The sequence below is a fragment of the Amborella trichopoda genome, chromosome 6 (assembly GCF_054954075.1).
Source record: "Amborella trichopoda isolate Santa Cruz 75 chromosome 6, AtrichopodaSantaCruz75HAP2 v2.0, whole genome shotgun sequence".
NCBI lineage: Eukaryota > Viridiplantae > Streptophyta > Magnoliopsida > Amborellales > Amborellaceae > Amborella > Amborella trichopoda.
The window spans coordinates 12173218-12189424 of record NC_142341.1 but is presented as its reverse complement, the minus strand read 5'-3'; the positions used below and the strand labels follow the sequence as shown (position 1 = coordinate 12189424).

The following is a 16207-nucleotide window of genomic DNA, read 5'->3' as shown; positions in this document are numbered from 1 at the left end:
AATGGCGATCTCAGAGCATAAGGACATGTAAGGGCAATCAACAAGAAAACACAGAGAGTGAGATGAAATATCAAAGTGAGAAAGCAAGAAAATATTAACCATACAAAACACAAGAATATCTTATTGGTTTAGTAGTATCTACGCCTTTATTGGTATCAAAGCCAAGTAAGTCTTCCATAAGCCGAGAGTAAGTGCGTCGGGTATCTGAAAGGCTTAAGATAACAATGAGTACTAGAAGACTGTCCAATACGTCTGAATCCTTAAGGTCTTCTTGCTCATTAGTTAGATCCAGTTCTGTTTTAGAATTAGAAAGCTTATACCAAATAGATTATATCCTTGAAGCCTCAACCAACACTCTCCGAGAATTACACCTCTTAAACCCCTATCATTTATTTAAAGGAACTTCATGATCAATCAACAAAACCATACGAACGTTATTTAAAAGAAAAGCACCAGAGTCCATAAAACAATTCCTCCAAACCTCTGCTTTTTACCAGTATCCTATACCTGTTACAGGTGAAGAACAACTCTTTACCTTGACATTGCCAGAACATCTTCCAAACCTTAAGAATGAAAAATATTCACATATCCATTTGGAGCAATAAGACTTGCATTAACATTTCAGGGAAGAGATGACCTTCCAGTCTAATCCAGAATATCTTTATCAGAGACAAGGTTCTTGAAACATGAGCATGCTTGCATTGCTACTATTTCGACCACCTTAAATTGTGGAACAATATTCATAAACTCTTTTCCCAAATTCCACAATGACCCTTGTAGATTCAAATATGCGGAAAGTTTAAAAGTCCAAATACAAATAACTGGTACCCCAATGATTTCAGATTCACACATTACAACCCTTTACCAAATGGCTTATAGAATCCAAAACCATGCCCTACAACTACCAGTACCAATGGAGCTTAATCCAGATAAAGCTGTGTTCATCAATGTAAGTGAAACCAAAGCTCCTTGCCACACTCATATACCCAATCAAATTACTAGGGAAGAACTATTAAAACTACTTCCAAACAAAGGGATCACTTGTTATAAAAAATTAAGATAACCAGTTAAAAAACATATCCAAGCAACAAACCCTGTATATGTTGCAATGGACGATAGAATTGTAGAAATCAGATTTTCAACCAATCTTCCAATAACCCTACACAATCAATATTCCCAACACAAATGATAATAACTCCAATCATAGCCTCCAAAAATGATGGAGCACGCATCCATGAAGGAAAGACCAAAGAAAGATGCAAAGCATTTAACCCCTTCTGTAATAGTGCTGGGTGTATTCATGACCAGTTTGATCTAATGGATGAAGATATGAACAAACCAAAAAGATCAAATAAAAAGAAATTTTCTGAACTAAAACATAGAGAAAGATATGAAAATAAAGATTCCATGGTAGGAACCCTCGATGAACCAACAGGAAGGAATGAATTTTTAGGAGAATATGGAAAGCCCAATCCAGTTCAACCAAACCCCACTCTAGAAGAACGCCCCACACCCTATCAACCACCAGGACCATCATCACCATACTATCAAAAGGCTCTAAAAATTATAGAGCCCCAACAAAAATTTGAAGCTCAGCCTGTAGAATGTTCTATGTTTGACCCCCTCCTCTCCAAACTACTACTACTATGAGCAATTCCCTCCTTTAAAAACCTTTGAAAATCCAGCTGGAGTTTATTGTCATACTTGGAAAATAAAAAAAAACCCAAATGTCCATGCCCAAGGCTAAAACCAACCCTCAGCTGCAGAAGCGGCTTTAAATTGGCAATATGAAAATGCCCATGTCCAAAACAAAGCCTTAGTGAAAATCTTTGAAATCCAAAAATCACAAACCACAAATCATTTTAAAATTAAAAAAAAGAATTCAAAATGTTCATGACCAATTACTTAAAAAATATCATCATACCTTTAAGATCTCCAGAAAGCAAACAAGCTATTAGTCCTCAAAGAAGAAGAAAAAACAAAACCCATATCATTAAAGTATACTTCACACAATAGTACACTTCACACAATAGTACTATGAAATTACAGTAATGAAGATGAGAAAGGAGGAGAAGTAGAGAAGATGGAAGACTCTTTCTAAAACTCGATCCTTTTGAGGGCCTGTTTAGTTCCTTTTAGTCTTTCTGAGGCTTTGGATCCAAACTCATTTAATTTTGCACAGTAGAAAGTTGGATGCTTTCTTATCTTTAATAGTAAAAGCAGATTATTTTATACCGTGGAATAGTTAAAAGTTGTTTCAACAGTGAAAAGTTTCATTCTTTTCATACTGTCGACAACGCTGTAAAAGTAGATTGTACAGTCATCTTTTGTATGGACACGTGCGCTGAAAAAAACTGCATTTGATCCGTCCAATATCCTTACTTGTCTAGTAAGTTTTAGTGGCATGGTCCCACTACGCTTCTATCCTTCCATCATGTTTTGAATATTGGATTCTCCAATACTATCAAAACTATAATCACTTAAATCATCTTGTGGACCACGCGCTTCCTATTCACGATAAGAATTTTTGAATTCTTCTTCAAAAATAGCATTTGCTTCCATGATAAATTCTAGTGGCAAGTCTAGCCTTGCAGGCCTTTCACATAAAGTCATAAATTCTTCTGTTTCTCTTACTTGTTTAGCTGTAGGTCAGTGGCTTTTGGCAAATGTGTGATAAATAATCGTTTTCCACCACTAATTTTGAAAGAATGATCATATGCCAGGGAACAAATTTCTTGGCTAAATGAGACAATATTTTTTATAGCATATGTTTTAACATTTAGGACAAAAATTTCTTTTTCTTTTACAGAAGTTTCATCAACAAGCGTGAAAACAATGTTTGTAGTTTCTATCAAATACCGAATTTGATAAGGTCGATAAAATCTTTCTCTAGATCTCCAACCAATTGTGCTTATAATATGAAAAGTAAAATATTTATTGGATTTCCAAGACTTGAGAACTTTATATAACATACTTTTTAATAAAATTTGGGAAATGTCTAATTCGCACCCATTCTACATGCTCAAAGATTAATCTTCCCTTAATTCTCCAATCAATTGCATCATAACACCATTCTTCATGTTTAATGAATATATGATGGTTTTAATATTATTTCAGAAATATTTTAACAAACCAGGATAATACTATGTTAGTAGATCCAGAATTTTGAAAGTTTGTTCAGAATCAACAATTTTAGATATTCTTTCAAAGACTTCAAATGGTAAGACAGTTCTTGCCTTTTCGTATAAACATATATTCTTTTGATTTTTTCAAATATTGGCTCATTAGTTTGATTATCTATGAGATGAGCAACTTCTAAAAACGAATTGATTTTATCAAAAGAAAATTCTTCATTCTCGCCCATTTGTTTAAAAGACTCAAAAACCTTTTCTTTTAATTTTGAAAATTCTAAACTCTGATTTGCTATCAGATTTGACAATTTTCCCTTATGTTTTCAAAATTTTGATCTGTTTTGAGAACATCGTTTTTTCATACCTTGTTCTTCATAAATCTCATTTGATAATTTAGGGTATCGATAAAAACTAGAAACTTGTTTAGTTTCAACTAGAATAAATTCCTGAATTTGTTTCTGTATTTTCACAATATCTTTGTAAGATAATGGTTCAAAACTTTGAGATTGAGCTAGTGAGAATATAGAGGGGTTTTTCTAGTTTTGTCTTTTTGGTTATATCTCATGGTTAATTTTCTCATTTGTTTAGGGAATACCTCATTTTTCTCTATGTCTAGGATTGTCTTCTTTCTTTTGTCCATCTGACTAGTCTGTATTTCTGCTGAGAAAATCTGCAAGAACATTATTCGTTCCTTTTTTATATTCAACCTGAAAATTATAATGATGAATTTGATTAGACCATCGAATTCTTTTGGGATTATCTTCCCTTTTTTTATTTGTGAGATAATCTTTTACCGTTGTATTTTCTGTTCTGATAATGAATTCTTCTGGTGCCAAATATATGTGAAATCTCTTTATTCCGCTAAGAATTGCCAGAAATTCTTTTTCATATGTGCTAATTTTTCTCATTTGGTTTAAATTTGCCGGAATTATATCAACATATAAATTCTTATTTATTCACCACAACCTTCAAAACTACGCTTGAATTTCATTTGAAGTATCAATTTCAAGGATAAGTTTATACCCTTCCCTAAGAAAATAAACAGTTGGTACATTTTTAAGATCAGCTTTAATTTTTTTGACTATTTATGAGTCGCTATTTAGTGCCCAAGTAAATTCTTTATCTTTGTTTAGCTTCTCTAGTAAACGTTTCTCCTTTTTAGAGAGATTTTGAATAAAATTTCTTCCGTAGTAAAGAATTCCTAGAAAACTTTGCAAATGTTTTTTATTCACAAGTTGGTCAGGAAAATTTTTATTTTGCCAACAATATGCTCTTGTAATCTTATACCTTTCTGGTCTAAGATTATTCATAAAAATTCAATTGTTATTTTTTCAACTTCAGTCTTTTTATGGGCTTAAGATAATTACATTATCTAGGAATTTATCGCATATTATTTTTACATGTTTTTTATGATCTTCTAGTGTTTTAGAAAATATCAAAACATCATCAATGTAAACTACACAAAAATCTTTTAAGTCTGAAAAGATTTTGTCCATCCAACTTTGAAAATTTTGAGGAGAATTACACAATCCAAAAGAGGTAACCCTCCATTGGTAATGACTGTAGGGTGCACTAAAAGCAATCAATGGCTTTGACTCTTTTTTTAACATAATTTGCCAAAAGCTTGATTTACAATCAAACTTACTATAATATTTTGAATTCTTAGTTTGATGGATTAATACATCTTTTCTAACTATAAAATATCCGTCAAATTCTAGGTTTTGATTTAGTCTTTGAAAGTTTATAACCATTCTGGTTTTGCCTCTTTTTCTTTATTATGGTTTCTTACCATAAAAGCAGGGCTAGAATATGGACTTAATGTTGGGTCTATAAGTCATTTTTTATAAGTTCTCTTTGTTTAGAAAATTTGTCTATAACTTTTTCAGTATAGACCACAGGTTTAACTCTAATAATTATGTTTGGATCACAATATCTAGGGTTTCTAGACCATAGCTTTAGAGGATTATCACTAAAATTTGGTTCAAGAGTTTTATATACCAAGTGATTTTCATTAAGTTCTTTATTTTATTGATTTTTTGGATAAAATCACCATGCTTTTACAGTGAGTATCCTATTTGACAACGATACTTGTGCAATAGAAGTATAAGAATTGATACATTTTCTCCTTTTTGAGTAAGGACCAATTTGTCGTCATGGATTTCTATTGGATAGTAATTTTGAAGGAAATTGTTTCCTAGAATAAAATCACCATGCATGAAAGGAAACCATAAACTTTTTGGAACAAGAAATTTGTTATTTCTTTTTAGAAGTTTTATCAGTAAAGTAACAAAATGTACTTCCTTTTTAGAAGTTTTATCAGTAAAATTTTCAAGCAACCAATTTGTTGAGATTTCTAGATCGCGTTAATTGGTTAATTTTAGTTGAATCTCTATATCATAATTATGAGGTTCAAACACTTCTACAATACTTGTGCAATAGAAGTATAAGAATTGATACATTTTCTCCTTTTTGAGTAAGGACCAATTTGTCGTCATGGATTTCTATTGGATAGTGATTTTGAAGGAAATTGTTTCCTAGAATAAAATCATCGTGCATGAAAGGAAACCATAAACTTTTTGGAACAAGAAATTTGTTATTTCTTTTTAGAAGTTTTATCAGTAAAGTAACAAAATGTACTTCCTTTTTAGAAGTTTTATCAGTAAAATTTTCAAGCAACCAATTTGCTGAGATTTCTAGATCGCGTTAATTGATTAATTTTAGTTGAATCTCTATATCATAATTATGAGGTTCAAACACTTCTACAAATCTGTTATCTATGTCTTTTGTAGATGTTTTTGTAGTACCTGTCAATTCATGGATTGCTTTCCGTGCAATTGCAAGATCAAAACTATCTTCTTTCATTCTAACATGTTTTGTTTGAATGATTATTTTAACGGTATCCTAGATATTTTAACCTTGTACTGAGATAAAATAATTAGGTTTTGTTTTGAACCAAACTTTTTCAGTAACAAAATTAGATTGTAGACTTCCTATTATTGCCTTAATAGGATCTTTAAATCTCTTATCCAACACAACAACCAACATTGGAGTATCTATTCCTTGTCGAAATAAGGCCGTTATTTCAATTAGAATTTCACCAATATACATATATCTAAGTTTTGGATATTGCTTTATCATCCTTGCAACTTTAGCGTTGTCAAAAATAGCTATTTCAAGAGAGCCATTTTCTGAACAGAGCCATTTTTGAGGCTTTAGCAGAGATGTATTTCCACTAAAGGGCTCAAAGTGTCTTGCATTCTAGAATTGGAATTTAGATAGTTTATATATTTCTTCTCTTTTGAGAACCTCTAATTTTTCTAATTTAGATTCGTCAATTGTAAATTCTTCATGAATTACATCCCCAAATTTAAGAACTTGATGTTCTTCATCATTAGAAACTTCAATTAGATTTTCTTCATTCATCATGAAGACTAATTCTGAATCTGAATCACTGTTTTCATATTCAGTTTCTACTTCAAATATAATTGATTCATTATCAGATATTTCTTCTCTGAAACAAATCTCAAAGTTCATTTTTTCAAAGATTTTTATCAATTTCTTGATTTTTTTCCTTTTTAAGGACAATTAAGAGCAATATGTCCTTCATTACATATATAACAATGACAAGCCTTTTTTGGTTAATTGTTGTTTTTCTTAACTACATAGCAGTTTTTACGATTGAAAGTTTATCTTTTATTCCACTTTTTCCATTTGAGTTTTTTTTCTTTTGAAAAATTTCTTTTGTTTTTCTCTTCGTGACCAAATTCAAAATTATTTTTAAGAATTTGGCTACAGTCTTTGTAGCCAAGTCCTTTCTTGACTTACATAGCAGCTTTTCTAGAATATCTTCCATTTTCTTACCTTTATAATGAGATATAACTACGGTCTTTGATTTGGTGATTTAATTTTTCAATATATAAACCATATCATCTGGATATTTCAATAGATACCGAAGCAACAACATGTGCCTCTAGTCTAACTGCCCTTCTATTAGATAAATGGAAAAAATGAATACTCCATATACGCAATTGGAATAGAGTATAAAGCCAAAAATGTTTCAGTCTTGTTAGGAAATAAAAAATTTCTTGTTCCAAAAATTTTATGTTTTCCTTTCATGCATGGTGATTTTATTCTGGGAAACAATTTCCATCAAAATCACTATCTAATAGAAATCTATGATGACAAATTGGTCCTTACTCAAGAAGAAAAGGTATAAATTCCTATACTTCTAGAACACAAGTATCGTTGCCAAATAGGATTCTCGTCGCAAAAGCATGGTGATTTTATCCAAAAAATCAATGAAATAAAATAACTTAATGAAACTCATTGGGTATGTAAAACTCTTTCACTAAATTTCAGTGATAATCCTCTAAAGCTATGGTTCAAAAACCCGAAATATTGTGATCCAAAAAGAATTATTAGAGTTAAGCCTATGATCAATACTAAAAAAGATATAGACGAATTTTCTATACAGATAAAAGAACTTTTAGAAAAAGGACTTATAGAACCAACTACAAGTCCACATTCTAGCCCTGCCTTTACGATAAGAAACCACAATGAAGAAAAAAGAGAGAAAGCAATAATGGTTATAAATTACCAAACACTAAATCAAAACCTGAAATTTGACGGATATTTTGTACCTAGAAAAGATGTATTAATCCATCAAACAAAGAATTCAAAATATTATGGTAAGTTTGATTGTAAATTAGGTTTTTGACAAATTATGTTAACAGAAGACTCAAAGCTATTGACTGCTTTTAGTGCACCCTACAGTCATTACCAATGGAGGGTTATGCCATTTGGATTGTGTAATGCTCAAACTTTTCAAAGATGGATGGACAAAATCTTCTCAAACCTAAAAGATTTTTGTGCAGTTTACATTGATGATGTTTTGGTAATTTCTAAAACACTAGGAGATCATAAAAAACATCTAAAAATAATAAGCGATAAATTCCTAAACAATGGAATTATCTTAAGCCCTAAAAAGATTAAAGTTGGAAAAACGACAATTGAATTTTTAGGAATAATCTAGACCTGAAAGGTATAGGATTACAAAAAGCATATTGTTGCCAAAATAAAAAATTTTCCTGACAAACTTGTGGATAAAAAACATTTGCAAAGTTTCTTAGGAATTCTTTGCTGCGAAAGAAATTTTATTCTAAAACTCGCCAAAAAGAAGAAACCTTTACTAGAGAAGCTCAAAAAAGATAAGGAATTCACTTGGATACTATAGACTCACAAATAGTTAGAAAAATTAAAGCTGATCTTGAAAATGTACCAACTGTTTATTTTCCTAGGGAAGAGGATAAACTTATCTTTGAAACTGATGCTTCAAATGAAAATTGGGGCGCAGTTTTGAAAGATGTGGTGAATAAAGAACTTATATGTGGATATAATTCAGTAAAATTTAAACCAAATGAGAAAAATTATATCACATATGAAAAAGAACTTTTGACAGTTCTTAAAGGAATAAAGAGATTTTATATATATTTGGCACCAGAAGAATTTATTATCAGAACATATAATAAAGCAATAAAAGATTTTCTCACAAATAAAAAAGGGTAAGATGATCTCAAAAAAAATCGATGGTCCAATAAAATTCAACATTATAATTTTCAGGTCAAATATATTAAAGAAAGTAATAATGTTCTCGCAGATTTTCTCAGTAGGAATATAGACTAGCCAGATGGACAAAGTAAGAAGGCACTCCTAGGCAAGAGGAAAAATGAAGAATTCCCTAAACAAATGAGAGGATTAAACTTGAGATACAGTCAAAAAGAGAAAACTAGAGAAACCCCTATATATTCTCACTTTGCTCAATCTAAAAGTTTTGAACCTATCTTACGAAGACATTGTAAAATTACAAAACCAGATTCAGGAATTTATTCCAGTTCAAACTAAACAAGTTTCCAATTTTTATCAAAATCCTAAAATACCCAATGAGATAGAACTAAACGAGGCATGGAAAACCATATTCTCGAAAACATATCAAAATTTTGAAAGCATATGGGAAAATTGTCATACTTGATAGCAAATCACAGTTTAGAATTTTCAAAATTAAAAGAAAAGGTATTTAAGTCCTTTAAACAAATGGACTGGAATGAAGAATTTTCTTTTGATAAAATCAATTTGTTTTTAAACATTGCTCATCTCATAGATAATCAAACTAATGAGCCAGTATTCCAAAAATTCAGAAAAATATGTTTATAGGAAAAGGCAAGAACTCTTACCTTTAGAAAAAATATCTAAAATTGTTGATTCCGAACAAGCATTCAAAATTCCGGATCTACTAAAACAGTATTATCCTGATTTGTCCAAAGATTCACGAAATAATATTAAAACCATCATTATATACATTAATCATGAAAAATAGTGTTATGATGCAATTGATTGGAGAATTATGGGAAGATTAGTCTTTGAGCATCTAGAATGGATGCGAATTAGATATTTGCCAAATTTTATAATAAATATGTTATATAAAGTTTCCAAGTCCTGAATATTTAATAAATATCTTACTGGTCATATTATAAGCACAATTGGTTGGAGATCTAGAGAAAGATTTTATCAACCTTATGAAATTTGGTATTTGAAAGAAACCACAAACAATGATTTCATTCTTGCAAAAGAAACTTCTGTAAAAGAAGAAATTTTTGGCCTGAATGTTAAAAAATATACGATAAAAAATATTGTTTCATTTAGCCAAGAAATTTGTTTCCTGTCATAAGATCATTTTGTAAAATTAGTGACAGAAGAAGATTATTTGTCACATCTTTGCTAACAAGCCACTGTCCTATAGCTAAACAAGTAAGAGAGATAAAAGAATTATGACCCTTTGTGAAAGGCCTGCAAGGCTAGACCTGCCACTTGAATTTATCATGGAAGCAAATGATATTTTTGAAGAAGAATTCGAAAATGCTTATTGTGAATGGGAAGCGCGTAGTCCACAAGATTTAAGTGATTATAGTTTTGATAATATTGGAGAATCCAATATTCAAAACATGATGGAGGGATAAAAGCATAGTGGGACCATGCCACTAAAACTTACTGGACAAGTAAGGAAACTGGACGGATCGACTGCAGTTTTTTTCAGCACACGTGTCCATACAAAAAAAGAAGATTGTAAAAGAATCTACTTTTACTATGTTGTTGACAGTACGAAAAGAATCAACTTTTCACTGTTGAAACAACTTTTCACTACTCCACAGTACAAAATAATCTGCTTTTACTATTAAAGATAAGAAAGCATCCAACTTTCTATTGTGTGGAATTAAACGAGTTTGAAATCCGAATCCTCGGAAAGACTATAGAAGGAACCAGACAGGTCCTCAGAAGCATTAAGTTTTAGAAAGAGTTCCATCTTCTCTACTCCTCCTTTCTCATCTTCATTACTGTAATTTCATAGTACTATTGTGTGAAGTATACTGTAATGATTTGGGTTTTATTTTTTCTTCTTCTTTGAGGATTAATAGTTTGTTTGCTTTCTGAAGATCTTCAAGGCATTTAGCTGATAATATTTTTCCAAGTAATTGCTCATGAAGATTTTGAATTCTTGTTCTTAATTCTAAAATGATTTGTGGTTTGTGATTTTTGGTTTTCAAGGATTTGCACTAAGGCTTTGTTTTGGATATTGGCATTTTCATTTTGCCAATTTAAAGCCGCTTCTACAGCTAAGGGCTGGTTTTGGCCTTGGGCATGGACATTTGGGTTTTTTCTGATTTTCCAAGTATGACTATAAACTCCAGCTGGATTTTCAAAGGTTTTTGATGGAGGGAATTGCTCATCGTAGTTTGAAGAGGAGGGGGTCAAACATATAAAATTCTACGGGTTGAGTTTCAAATTTTTGTTGGGGCTCTATAAATTTTACAGCCTTTTGATAATATGGCATTAATGGTAGGGTAGGTGGTGATGATGGTCCTCGTGGCTGATAAGGTGTGGGGCGTTCTTCTAGAGTAGGGTTTGGTTGAATTGAATTGGGCTTTCCATATTCTACTAAAAATTCATAGCTTCCTGTTGGTTCACGTACGGTTCCTACTGTGGGATCTCATTTTCATATCTTTCTTTATGTTTTAGTTCAGAAAATTTCTTTTCATTTGATCTTTTTGGTTCGTTCATATCTTCATCCATTAAATCAAACTGGTCATGAATACACCCAACATTATTACAGAAGGGGTGAAATGGTTTGTCTCCTTCTTTGGTCTTTCCTTCATGAATACACCCAACAAGTAAGAGAGATAAAAGAATTATGACCCTTTGTGAAAGGCCTGCAAGGCTAGACCTGCCACTTGAATTTATCATGGAAGCAAATGATATTTTTGAAGAAGAATTCGAAAATGCTTATTGTGAATGGGAAGCGCGTAGTCCACAAGATTTAAGTGATTATAGTTTTGATAATATTGGAGAATCCAATATTCAAAACATGATGGAGGGATAAAAGCATAGTGGGACCATGCCACTAAAACTTACTGGACAAGTAAGGAAACTGGACGGATCGACTGCAGTTTTTTTCAGCACACGTGTCCATACAAAAAAAGAAGATTGTAAAAGAATCTACTTTTACTATGTTGTTGACAGTACGAAAAGAATCAACTTTTCACTGTTGAAACAACTTTTCACTACTCCACAGTACAAAATAATCTGCTTTTACTATTAAAGATAAGAAAGCATCCAACTTTCTATTGTGTGGAATTAAACGAGTTTGAAATCCGAATCCTCGGAAAGACTATAGAAGGAACCAGACAGGTCCTCAGAAGCATTAAGTTTTAGAAAGAGTTCCATCTTCTCTACTCCTCCTTTCTCATCTTCATTACTGTAATTTCATAGTACTATTGTGTGAAGTATACTGTAATGATTTGGGTTTTATTTTTTCTTCTTCTTTGAGGATTAATAGTTTGTTTGCTTTCTGAAGATCTTCAAGGCATTTAGCTGATAATATTTTTCCAAGTAATTGCTCATGAAGATTTTGAATTCTTGTTCTTAATTCTAAAATGATTTGTGGTTTGTGATTTTTGGTTTTCAAGGATTTGCACTAAGGCTTTGTTTTGGATATTGGCATTTTCATTTTGCCAATTTAAAGCCGCTTCTGCAGCTAAGGGCTGGTTTTGGCCTTGGGCATGGACATTTGGGTTTTTTCTGATTTTCCAAGTATGACTATAAACTCCAGCTGGATTTTCAAAGGTTTTTGATGGAGGGAATTGCTCATCGTAGTTTGAAGAGGAGGGGGTCAAACATATAAAATTCTACGGGTTGAGTTTCAAATTTTTGTTGGGGCTCTATAAATTTTACAGCCTTTTGATAATATGGCATTAATGGTAGGGTAGGTGGTGATGATGGTCCTCGTGGCTGATAAGGTGTGGGGCGTTCTTCTAGAGTAGGGTTTGGTTGAATTGAATTGGGCTTTCTATATTCTACTAAAAATTCATAGCTTCCTGTTGGTTCACGTACGGTTCCTACTGTGGGATCTCATTTTCATATCTTTCTTTATGTTTTAGTTCAGAAAATTTCTTTTCATTTGATCTTTTTGGTTCGTTCATATCTTCATCCATTAAATCAAACTGGTCATGAATACACCCAACATTATTACAGAAGGGGTGAAATGGTTTGTCTCCTTCTTTGGTCTTTCCTTCATGGATGAGTGTTCCATCATTTTTGAAAGCTATGATCAAAGTTATTATCATTTGTATTGGGAATATCGAGTGTGGAGGGTTTATAGGAAGATTGGTTGGAAATCTGATTTCTACAGTTCCGTCGTCCATTGCAACATATATAGGTTTGTTGCTTGGATATGTTTTTCAACTGGTTATTTTAATTTTTCATAAAAAGTGACGCCTTTTTTTGGAAGTAGTTGTAATAGTTCTTACCTAGGAATTTGATTGGGTACATGGGTGTGGCAAGGAGTTCCTGTTTCACTTACATTGATGAATAAAGCTTTATTTGGATTAAGCTTCTTTCGTATTAATAGTTGTAGGGCATGGTTTTGGACTCTATAGGCCATTTGGTAAAAGGTTGCAATGTGTGAATCTGAGACCATTGGTACCGGTTATTTGTATTTGGACTTTTAAAGCTTTCAGCATATTTGGATCTGCAAGGGTCCTTGTGGAATTTGGGAAAAGAGTTTATGAATATTGTTCCACAATTTAAGGTAGTCGAAATAGTGGCAATGCAAGTCTGCTCATTTTTCAAGAACCTTGTGTCAAATAAAGCTATTCTGGATGAGACTGGAAAGCCATCTCTTCCATGAAATGTTAATACAAGTCTTACTGCTCCAAAATGGATTGGTGAATATTTTTCATTCTTAAGGTTTGGACGATGTTCTGGCAAAGTCAAGGTAAAAAGTTGTTCTTCACCTATAGTAGGTATAGGATACTGGTAAAAAGCAAACGTTTGGAGGAATTGTTTATCGGCAATGGTGCTTTTCTTTCAAAAAGCATTCGTATGGTTTTGTTGGCTGACGGTTAAGGTCCTTTAAATATATGATAGGGGGTTTAGGAGACGTAATTCTGGGAGAGTGTTGGTTGAGGCTTCAGGGATATAATCTATTTGGTATAGGCTTTCTAATTCTGAAACAGAACTGGATCTAACTGATGAGCAAGAAGAGCTTAAGGATTCAAACGTATTGGATAGTCTTCTGATACTCATTGTTATCTTAAGCCTTTCAAATACCGACGCACTTACTCTCGGCTTATGGAAGACTTACCTAGCTTTGATACCAATAAAGGCGCAGATACTACTAAACCAATAAACTAAACAAATAAGATATTCATGTGTTTTGTGTGAATCTTTTCTTTGTTTTTCACTTTGATATTTCATCTCTCCACTCTCTATGTTTTCTTGTTGATTGCCCTTACATGCCCGTATGCTCTGTGATCGCCATTCTATGGATCTTTCACATCAAAAGGTTAGGATCTGGGTCTCATTTGCCTTAAAGTTACCTAAGTTAGGGTTTGTTTTAAAACTGTTTAGGTTTAGGGTTTAGGGTTTAGGGTCGCTTTATTGTTTTAAAATTGTTTAGGTTTAGGGTTAAGGGTCGCTTTACAACTTCAATTGATCCAGTCGGATTCACTAGAAACCTTCATGACTCATATTCATACCTCTTAGGGAACTCCCAACATTTTGTCTCCCAAGCAAGAGAAGGATATCATAGAGCAACATGTTGCTCCTTCACCAAGAAAGACCTTGAAAGGCATAATGAGCAAATGTCCCAATACCTTAGGAGGACACGATGATGTGAACCTCAAGTAGACATACCTTCCCAAAACCTTTAAGAGATGAAGTTTCAAAGATCTTGGCAACAAAAAACATCCCTCTCAGGCAGCATCCCTTGGAGAATTATACCAAAATGCTTTTCTAGCTCTAGAGAATAAGCTATGCAATCAAAAGAAATTCCTTGAGCAGATTGAAAAAACAAGCAAGCTCTTAGAGCTCATGCCTGTGCTTGAAATGATTTGAAAGAATCATACCAAAATGCTTTCTAGCCCTAGAGAAGAAGCTATGCAATCAAAATAAATTCCTTAAGCAGATTGAAAAAACAAGCAAGCTCTCAGAGCTCATGCCTGTACTTGAAAGGATTTGTAAGATCTTGGCAACAAAAAACATCCCCCTCAAGCAACATCCCTTGGAGAATTATACCAAAATGCTTTTCTAGCCCTAGAGAAGAAGCTATGCAATCAAAAGAAATTCCTTGAGCAGATTGAAAAAACAAGCAAGCTCTTAGAGCTCATGGTTATGCTTGAAAGGATTTGCAGATTATGTCAAAGATGAGTCTCAATGCTCATGCCCCACAAATAAGAAATCCTACTTCAAAAGGGAAAAGAAACCAGGGAAATGCAAATGGAAATTCCGCATAAAAAAACAAAGAAAAGGACCAATGACAGGTGTTTCATCTGCAAGAAGAAAGGGCATTACACCAAAAATTGTCCCAGAAAGCCGAAAAGAAACAAGGTTCTTCACCAAGTTTCTAAATATATGTCAAATTCAGATGCCGACCTCGAGTCAATTTTTTCATTAGATGATGAGACCTGCTCACACTCTATCCTTGCAATTGGATACTCATCTGACCCAGACTTAGAGCTTGAGTTTGAAGAATTGTTTGCTTTAGAACTCCTTCCAAATCTAGACCCAGAAATCAAAATCGCGATCAAATACCAAATGCTATTTATCCAAAATCCAAATCTCGCCAGAGAAATATTCTAAGCCAATCCCAGCCAGAGCCTTTTCGTTATTGGAGCAGCAATATAAATCTTAAATTTAGACCTTCTACCCCCAACCCATTGGAATCCTTATGACCAAACCTTCAGAGTTGCAAATTGTGAAAAATTCATGATTAACAAAATCAGTAAACCAATCACCACAAAACTTTTCCCAAAATTCAAAATCCACCATAGGGGTTTTTGGGCTCCATTTACCAAGCAAAGATTTACCGATAGGATATGATGTCCTACATTCACAACTACCAATGCTCAAATGGATAGATGATAGATTGAAATACCACAACCACCTTCTTCCCTGGACATCCACCCCAAACCTTTACCTACTTGTTGATATCCAGACCATCATCATAAAAACCTCCTGTGCGGAATCCCATACACAATTCCTTACCAAATGCAAGAATCCCCTATACTTTGTTCAAATCTCATTAAAGAAAAAAACCCAACCAAAGCAAGCCACCTTCGAAGGGAAGATGAAGGGGCAACAAGGTTGAAGGTCTCTCTGCTTAACTCCATGTTATCTCGAGTTGTTTAACGCTTACCTCTGCGCACCTCTGCTATGGGATTTACACCTTAGGATCTGATACCAATTTTGATAACAGCGGCATCCTGAACCCTACCTTTTGAAAATAAAACCTTAAACTAAAAACTTGAAATTTAGGATAATAACAGCACCCTGAACCCTAGCAAACTCTAAACCCTTTTGAAAACAAAACCTTAAACTGAAAACTTGAAAACCCTAAGCCCTTTTGATGTGAAGGATCCACTCAGAGTGGCAATCACAGAGCATATAGGTATCAGGCTATGGTTGGCATAAAGGATCACAAGAAAGAACACAAAGCCAAAAAGCTAGATATTATTACTAAGGATAGT

General features: G+C 32.9%; 1 long non-coding RNA gene across 4 annotated transcripts in view; it reads right to left on the bottom strand.

Annotated features, from left to right (window-relative positions):
- Positions 1-16207, bottom strand: part of LOC110007626 (uncharacterized) — a 104105-nt gene that overhangs the window by 26180 nt on the left and 61718 nt on the right. The window lies entirely within an intron of this gene.